Source organism: Canis lupus, chromosome 30, assembly GCF_003254725.2.
Source record: "Canis lupus dingo isolate Sandy chromosome 30, ASM325472v2, whole genome shotgun sequence".
NCBI lineage: Eukaryota > Metazoa > Chordata > Mammalia > Carnivora > Canidae > Canis > Canis lupus.
The window spans coordinates 18,541,653-18,551,389 of NC_064272.1; the positions used below are offsets into that span (position 1 = coordinate 18,541,653).

The 9,737-nt window shown below is 40.8% G+C and overlaps 1 protein-coding gene across 1 annotated transcript in view; it reads right to left on the minus strand.

Moving 5' to 3' along the window:
- ATOSA (atos homolog A) overlaps positions 1-8,552 on the minus strand; it is a 121,045-nt gene extending 112,493 nt beyond the window's left edge. Inside the window, exon 1 of the mRNA XM_035708809.2 lies at positions 8,331-8,552. The gene's annotated coding sequence lies outside the window, so the exon portion shown is untranslated. The remainder of the gene's footprint in view (positions 1-8,330) is intronic.
- Positions 8,553-9,737: the final 1,185 nt, after the last annotated feature.

Below are 9,737 nucleotides of genomic sequence, written 5' to 3' on the forward strand. Positions count from 1 at the left end.
GACCTGGGGGACAACGTGCTACTGTTTAATGAGTACAGAATCTCAGTTTTATAAGATGAAAGAGTTATTAAAATGGATGATAGTGATGGTTGTGATGGTTGCACAGTTCAAATATATTTAATCCCACTGAACTGTATACTGAAAAATGGTTAAGATGGTAAATTTCATACTATATATATTTTACCATAATAAAAAAAAACCCACTGAATTGTAGATTTTTTTTTGAATTGTAGATTTTAAAGGGTGGATTATATGATAGGTGACTTTTATCAAGACAGCTGTAAATACACTTAAAATGGCCCAGAAGGGAAGACTCTTCCTCACAGCTGATCTTGCTTAATTAAATGTGGAGGCAGTGGTATAAAATTGGAAAATGACCATTTTGCAACCATCGTGGAAAAGATCAGTTTGAACAATCTTAGATTAATGAGAATGGATGCTAAATGTAGGAGAGAAAGCTTGATGAGGAGCAGGGTATTTGGATGAATTAACTGTCTTTTCAAAGACTGTTTATTGATTCCAAGTGTACAAGTAATAAATATACAGAGAAGAAATAAACAATGACTGGGTGGTTAAAATCATTATCACCTAGTAGATGCAGACAAATACCATATGACTCCAGATGTGAATCTGGAGAGAACACAAAATCATCAATCTAATAATCCAGCCAGAGATGTATTATTTGAATTTAATCATGAGGAAATACCAGATGAACCAATTAAAGAACGTATAAAATAAATAATCTACATTCTTAAAAAATGTCAAAGTCGTGAAAGACTAAGGAATTATTCAAGATTAAAGAAGACTAAAGAGACAGGATATAATTTTACGGGGAGAGTAGAATATTATTTGGACAACTGACAAAATTGGAATCAGATTGTTGATTATTTTAACAAGATTAAATTTCTGGAATTTGTTAATTTTATTGTGGTTATTTAAAAGAATATCTTTGTTCTTAGGAAATATACACTGAAAGTGCATGATACTTGCTACGTACTCTCAAATGATCCAGAAAAAAATGAAATAGCACGGAGGGGTGTGAGGCAGAGAGAATGATAATGCAAATGTGGCAAATGTTGAAAAACTGGTGTATCTGGGTACCAGATATACAGAAGTTCTCTGTACTATTCTTACAATGTTTCAGTAAATAAAAGTTTAATAACAGAATGTTTGTAAGAAGTGCTCATTAAAGACACAAAATCGCATTGTTAAATTCATTTGCCTTTCACATGTGAGTCCCAGAGCAGTTTTGTTTAGGATAAACTTTGCCAGGAAAATCTTAGTTGCAACTCACACTATCTCTGTGCCACAGAAACCTTATCAGCAGACAGTGGAAACACCAGGAGGTTTACAGATGTTTTCTGGGACTTCAAGAAAGGAGTGGAGTTACCCTGGGAAAATCGCAGTGACTATCAAATTAGAACAGTAGTAAATAGGACAAAGAAAAATGAACAAATGAAGGGTAGGCTAATCCCTCTGAGCGAAGCTGGGGTCAGTCCCACTTTCAGAAGCTTGGGGACTGTGATTCTACAACCATAACATCCTACTCCTTCTGGAACCTTCTCCTTTCACTGACAGGTGAGGGAATTCAAATTCCTGCTTCCTCAACAGAAAAGGGGGTGGGGAAAAGGAGAAAGACTTTCTTTCAGGTTCCAAACGGTAAATCAAGTATATTTTCTATCCAGCCTCAAGAGTCAAGGCTATCAGATTCCTACCCCCTACCCAAAATAAACTTCTCACCTGAATCTTAATCCTTTGGACAGCAAAGCTTTTCATTTGTGACAAAATCTTCAAATGTGAATAATTGGCCAGGGTAACACAAACATGCAAATGTATTTATGCTAAAGTGTGATCAGTTAATTAATCAGTATAACCCATAATTGTAAAGGACAAACAAAACCAAAACCAAAACAGAAAGGAATTGGGTTTTCTTGTTTTGGAAAAAAGAGGAATTGAGAAAAAGAAAGGGAGACATTCCTGAGATGTAAAGACTGGGAAGAAAGAGGAAAGGAGTAATCCCCACAACCATTATCATTTGCTAGAAAGTTTATCCTCAGATTCCTGGCGAACCACAGCACTTGAGAGGATGGTTGTTGTTAACCAGCAGGGCACACCTGCTTGCAGTGCATGATTTGTGATGTCTGTGGGCAACCCTCTCGGGTTCCCTCCCTCCTCAGGAGCTTTGACTAGCATTTTGCTATTGCTCAAAAAACCTTGCTTTGCTGTCCACAAAAAAAAAAAAAAAAAAAAAAGATTTGTGACGTTTGCTTATCCTACTAATTTCATAACAGAGGTCAGGATTTGGAGGATTTTTCTGAATCAAAGTATGGGTGTTGAAGTTGCCTCCGTTTCTCAGTCTTTGAAGAGGAAATAATTTTATTTTGTAAAATCTACCCCACAAAATTGTTGGGATTGAAGACAGTTTCTGTTAAACTCTTTAAGGAAAGAAATAATATAGCACCAATTCAAAATGATATATTTTTTCTATTCCAGGGCCCTGAGCAAATTCGGCTTTAGCATTTCACTTTAAACCTTGTGTCACTCACCCCAGTATTATCCAATTGTTTGCAGATAGGTAATGTTTTTATTAACACATCATACAAGTCTTCTCCCTTTCTACCTAGCAAAATGGGGTTTCTTGGTTGACTAGTGGTCACAATGTCAAATTCTATGGGGCCCAGCCATGTAACACAATTCCGTGGCGTTGGCTGACAGGAGGTGAGCGTTAGGGACTGGTGACAACTGAGTCAGTGGAGGTAGCATGCTCTGCCAGTTGGCCTTCATGATACAAAACATGTCTAGGCAAGTGGGTCAGTCTTGCCTCCTCCAGATTAGAGGATGTCTAAATTCCCTTTTAGTTCCCAAACCCTGTGATCGATTATTTTGAAATTTTATATTTGGCATGGTAGCTAGCTTGGAGCTCCTTTGTCAGTATTTATTAACCTGCACGGCTCTTGCTGATCATCTATCATTGCAAAATCATTGGACTTTACGTAGTAAAGTGGTTACTACTGAATTGAAAAGTTCACATAACATCTTTCATGTTTTTGCAGAACTTTGCCCCAAAGCTTGAATTCTGCTGTCTCTCTTAAAGGACCAAGCTACTGGTTACAAAATGTCAAGTTATAGATTATTTTTTCACAGTGACCTTTTAACATAACAATGTATACAGGCCTGGTTCACCTCTCCCAAGGTTGCACCAAATCTCTGCTTTATCTCCCTGGAATATTCCAGATCTCTCTTACCTCATCCCATTACAAAGCTGAGCCCTCCATCCAGCTTAATCTCTTCAACCTCTTCACCCCACCACATACCCCCATACACCCTCATCTCCCTTTCACTCCTCCGCTTCTCTGGACACATACCTCCTATCCCTTCTACCAAGGCCAGAAGCATTCTCTGCCACAGAAGACAAAACCGGGGTCTGGAGACAACAGCTAGGCCCATCTAGATTGCTGCTTCTGGTGTAAATAGGCAGAGGGCGGGGTCTGTGGTAGGAGCAGCCAGAAGGAAGTCCCTAAAGGGGGAGGCCTGGGGCCCTGGCTTACTGGAAGAGGGGGCCCTTGGACTGTGACAGCCTGGCCCACCCCAAATAGTTTTGTTGTTAAGGCCTGGTTCCTGATGATACTGCAGTCTGATTCCTTCAACCTACAGTAAAGGAGTTGAGGCTGTTTTTTAATGAGATAATGATAATGATCATGATGTTGAATCAGGTTGATATCTGCCGCACAAGAACTCAGAACTCCAAGTTTCTAGAGCTAGTGAGTGGCCGACCAGCCCCCAGGGTGCTATATTGCTGGCAGCTGATCCCAAAGAAAGGCAGCAGGTGTCCTTAAGTTCAGAATCCTGGTCTGAGAATAGCACCTGAAAGACTGCAGCTGTAACTAGTGAGGTTTCTGTTCCTCATATATGCGCATTTATACGTTATTTTAGGTCCACGACGATGGACAGGCTCCTTTGACTCCTGTTACAGCTTGCTGCTCTGCAGCCCTGGAATCCCATTGTGTTGTGGCTTCCAAGGCCTTTCCTGTTCTGTCCCTGCCAGCATCTCAACTTTATCCCCAGTCACATGACCTCTTCCACTGTGGTCCAGCTACTCTGTGTTCTCAACATATCATATCCTCTAAATAAGCCAAATCCTGCCCTGGGACTTTTGCACTGGTTATACCTGCTGCTGGAACACTCATCCCACTGTTAACTGCTCTTCCCTTTTATAGATATCTGGCTCCTCATCATTCATTAGCTTAGTGATAAGAGTCTTTCTAAGGAATAGCCAAGACTTTCCCCTCAATCACCAGACACTGCTTTGTTTTTTTGTTTTGTTTTTTAATTTTTATTTATTTATGATAGTCACAGAGAGAGAGAGGCAGAGACACAGGCAGAGGGAGAAGCAGGCTCCATGCACCAGGAGCCCGATGTGGGATTCGATCCCGGGTCTCCAGGATCGCGCCCTGGGCCAAAGGCAGGCGCTAAACCGCTGCGCCATCCAGGGATCCCCCACTGCTTTGTTTTCTTCAGAACTATTAGCACTACCTGAAATTATTAAGTGTATTTGTTTACTTGGGTCTTTCTCTCCAGGCCGCTCCCCTCACTAAATTTTAAGTGCCCCAAGGCAGAGTTGGGCCTCTATGTATTGGCCCAGAGTTGGCCTAACGTATTGCTCATAACGTTATCCTACCTCCAAGATTTTTTTTTTGAGATTTTATTTATTTATTTATTCATGAGAGACACAGAGAGAGGCAGAGACACAGGCAGAGGGAGAAGCAGGTTTCATGCAGGGAGCCCAATGTGGGACTCGATCCTGAGGCCCCAGGATCATGCCCTGGGCTGAAGGCAGGTACTAAACTGCTGAGCCAACCTGGCATCCCCCCTCCACCTCCAAGATCAATACCTGACACACAGTAGGTGTTTACTGTATGTGCATGGACTAAATGAGTGGGATACAGTTCATTCATTGACTAAGTATTATTGTAAGTATACTTAATGTGTGCCAGGCACTGTGCTGAATGCAGAGGATACAAGAACAAACAAGACAGGCAAAGCCTCCCCCAAGGAAGCTTCCCATCTAAAAGGGAAGACAATCATTAAAATAATAATCTATTGATTGAAAATATATCTTAAAAAACAATAAACAAGGAAGTGCTTGTTTTTTCACAGGTTACTATGAATGTACATTTCTGAAGTGTTGGTGGGGGAGACAAACTGTTGCTCACAGAACCCAGAATTCTCAGGAATCCAAACCAAATTTATGAAATTGATAAAAGGATTTATCCCTGGAAACTTCATGGGATCCCATAGAGCAAATGACCTATTTCTAGTTCTCAGACTAATTTTTTGCTGAGGAGTCTAATCAAGACTACCCTGTGGCACCAGCATATTTGTCAGGCTCAGTGAGTTTAATTTGAGAATGACCTTTGAATCTATGTTTCAACATCAAAAGAATTCAGATTCTGGGGATGTCCCAGGGCTCTAAGTGTCCTTTGGAGCTTGTAAAAGAGATCTGGTGCAAGGCAGGGATTGCAATGGGCCAATAGGGCTTCCTCAAAAGTTTCAGAAGGGAAGTTGGGACCATGTGACTTTCCCATGGAAGTCACACACTAGTAATTTGGTTGAAAAGCTCCTGTTTTCCCTAGGCCACGTCTCTTCTTCACTCATTTTATCTCTTAGGCTCCTCAAAGCATTTGTTTTCATGAGCTCTGCTTCTAAACGTTGAGTTGCACATGCTGATCGTTTTAGGATTCTAAAATCCCTGGACATTTTCTGTTTAACAATAACTTATGATTTGGAGAAATTCAAATGCTAAATGCTGGTGATTTGGGTACCAAATCTAAACATCTCTAATACAAAGAGGTCCAAGATGCAAGGATGATAAATCTCAAATTCTAAACATTCACGAAATAAAACTTTTAGCACATTCTTTTGAATTTCCTCAGCAGGAACACATTTTATCCATTGCTGATTGTTTAGTTACTATGACTGCCTAATAAACCACCCTGAACTTTTTTTTTAAGAGTTTTTTTTTTAAAGATTCTATTTATTTATTGAGACACAGAGAGAGAGAGAGAGGCAGAGACACAGACAGAGGGAGAAGCAGGCTCCATGCAGAGAGCCTGAGGTGGGACTCGATCCAGGGTCTCCAGGATCACACCCGGGGCTGCAGGCGGCGCTAAACCGCTGCGCCACTGGGGCTGCCCCCACCCTGAACTTAAGGTCATAAAATAATCATTGTATTATGATCACGGATTCTGTGCACTAGGAATTTTGACCCAGCAGAGAGGGGACAGGTTGCCTCTGCTCTGTGATTCTAGGTTTGCAGCTGGGAAGAAGGGTGGAGTGATTCAATGGTTGAAGTTTGGAATATGATGGAGACATCTTTACTCATTTTTTTTTTTAAGATTTTATTTATTTGTTTATGAGAGACACAGAGAAAGAGGCAGAGACACAGGCAGAGGGAGAAGCAGGCTCCATGCAGGGAGCCCAATGTGGGACTCGATCCCAGGACTCCAGGTTTACACCCTGGGGCAAAGGCAGCACTCAACTGCTGAGCCACCCTGGTGTCCCAAGAGACATCTTTACTCATATGTCTGGCAATTGATGTGGGTGATTGACTAGGCACCTACACATGGTCTCTCGATGTGGTCTCTCTGCACATGCTCTTTGGACCTCCTCATAGCATGGTAGCTGGATTCCAAGAATGAGGGTCACAAGAGAGTAAGACACAACAATAGAGTAAGGGTACACAACATAGGGTGCCTGGGTGGCTCAGATGGTTGAGTGTCTGCCTTCAGCTCAGGTCAGGATCTCAGGATCCTGGTATCAAGCCCCACGTCGGGCTCCCGGCTCAGCAAGGAGTCAGCTTCTCCCTCTCCTTCTGCCTTTCTCCCCTGCTCATGCTCTCTCTAACTCTGTCTGAAGCAAATTAAAAAAAAAAAAAATCTTAAAAAAAAAAAGAGTGCCTGACATCTTTATAATCTGGCTCAAGATTTCATTGTAGGAAGAGTTTGTGGGATGGAATTATTGCAGGCATCTTCACAAAATACAGTCTGCCACAGGGATAGATTTGACTTTCAAAAATAGCTAAAAGTCATTGGAGTTAAGTTTGATGAAAAATGTTAATGAGAGGTGCCTGGCTGCCTAGATCAATAGAACATGTGACTCTTGATCTCAGGGTTGTGAGGTCAAGCCCCATGCTGGGTTAGATTTTAAAAATGAGGATTAAATAATTAGAACATTAAATAATAAGAAGACTTCCTTCCGTGGATTACATCCAGTCCAGAATTTTATTTCAACAGACCTCTTGGGGAACCTTTATTTTTTATTTTAATTAATTTATTTTTTAAAGATTTTATTTATCTATTCATGAGAGACACAGAGAGAGACAGGCAGAGACACAGGCAGAGGGAGAAGTAGGCTCCATGCAGGGAGCCTGACGTGGGACTCAATCCCAGGTATCCAGGATCACACCCTGGGCCGAAGGCAGGCACTAAACTGCCAAGCCACCTGGGGCTGCCCTTGGGGAACTTTTAAAACAACCAGTATCATTCCCCCCAATTACCATGACAGATCTGATTAGGCATTGCATTAAGTATATTATCTCCTAGGGGGAGTATTTGAAGACCTGACATGCAGGCAGGTAAATTCTTGCACTTGGGTTTATGAGGGAACAAACAAATAACCTCATCATCTTATATCTCATTTAGCCATCACCAAAAGCTACATTTTGATTTGGGTATAAATTCTGAGGTGCTAGCAACAATCAGTGCATCCCAAATGTTTCCCCAAATGTCTTCCAAAGCTATGTTGCAAGCATTAATTCTTAAGAGGTGAGAAATATTCTTCTGGAGATTAAGAATTAATAATCTCTATAAGTATTAAAGGGTTCTCTACAAAGGAAACTAATTTGATATTGTTTAGCCAAGTGACAAAAACAAACAAAAAAACCCCTTCCCTTTTCAAGAAGATCCTATTAATATCCCTTGGAACAGGAATACTATGGAAAATACTGCCTGTGGCCTTGCCCCTAAAAATGTTTGGAAATAGCAAAAAAAAAGTACTGTTGATTTGCCATTTTCTCCCCAGCATTCACATTTAACTTCTGATTAAACCGGTGCCACTTGATCTGATTAACCTACGAGGATGGAGGACACCCAGGGCCATTTGATAAAGACTCATTAATATAACACAGTGGTACTGCCCAGGTTTGAGAGCCACTTTCACAAGTGTGGAATGCAATCTGGGGTATAGACTGTAAAAGAACCAAAGGGCTGGAAGAAGCCCTAGAGATCATCTACTTTAACTCCTTTATCTTAAAGATGAAAACTGAGGCTTACCTTTATTGGACGACTTCCCCAAGAAACATTCGTCAGTGCCAAACCGGAGCTGGAAGCCAAATGTAGTTTCCTAGAGTAGGTTTTGCAAGTATAAAAAAGCACATGTATGAGTCTTAGAGTAAGCCTGGATCATGTACCTCCTAGAAGCAAAAATTTGGAGTCAGAGCTTAGGATTCTCCGTCATTTATGAGCTAATTTTACGCAACTAACTCCCCTGCTCCAAGCATGTTATCTCATCTATAACTGTGAACGATATTGCACCTAGTTGCCTTACCAGCGTAGTTGTAAGGGTCAAGTGAGGTAATGTACTGCGTGAGGCTTATGCAAATATCGGTGGCAGATTGGTTTGCTTGGTCTCTGCTCATATGTAGTTCTCTGTGTTCCTAGAAATGTGACTCTGGACTCCTCAGTAATTTGATTGGTTTGAGATGTTGATAGACTCCCCAATGCAGTTAGTCATTTAAATTCACTGCTCTCTTTTTTAGCTCTTTGTGAATGACACAAAATAAATAATTGAGGGCAGAGCACAGAAGCACATTTCCAAAGATTATTAGAGATGAAACCCAAGATACCACTGATGTCTCCCCACTGTGCTTTAGGAGCAGGAGACTCTAAGGCTCATCTTGAAAAATTTGGGGCATAGGGAGGCCAGTAAGACAGGCCTTTTGCTAATGCTAATAGGGCTCAGGCAAGAGTAAAAACAGAGGCCCATATACCGTATGTCCCTGAATTCTACAGTATTCTTGCTTCGTGGGGAAGGGTACAGCAAGAAGAGGGCCAAGGCAGGGACCGTCTTGCCTGGGTCTGACCTGACAGTACTATGATTAGAAGTCTCTTACAAAAATGCCAATGAAGGATGACAAAGCTGTGACCAAAGGAATGAAAAGGAGACAGCAATGGGGAAGGTCACATAAAAAAGATTTTGTGATACTTAGAAACTACCAATATATGGGAGAACAAAAAGAAAGGAGGCAACAGAAGATGCCAAATGTTTCAGTCCTGGGTTATCGGTGGGGCCAGGAAGAACCTTCTGATACAGTTAATCTCAGATTTCTGTTAGCATGTACATTTTTCATGACTGAGCAAAATTCTTTCTCAAATATTTTCAGACAGAATTGTCACCCATTCATATGTGTTCAGAATAGTGCAGGTACTTAAGTATTTGCTCTAAGCACCAGATATAAGAACATGTTTGCTCAGAAATTTTTTTTCTTTTTCAGAAATTTTAATAGTAATATCTTAGAGCAACATAGCTCAGAAAAATATGTAATTTCTATTTAAATATTATGTTACCTCAAGTCATGCAAATAAATGTTGGCATAAATGCCTTTATGGTGAAGAATTTGGTCAGCTGCAAAATGGGGCTATTAAAATTGTTTTATCATCAATTTTTAGAATACACTTCTA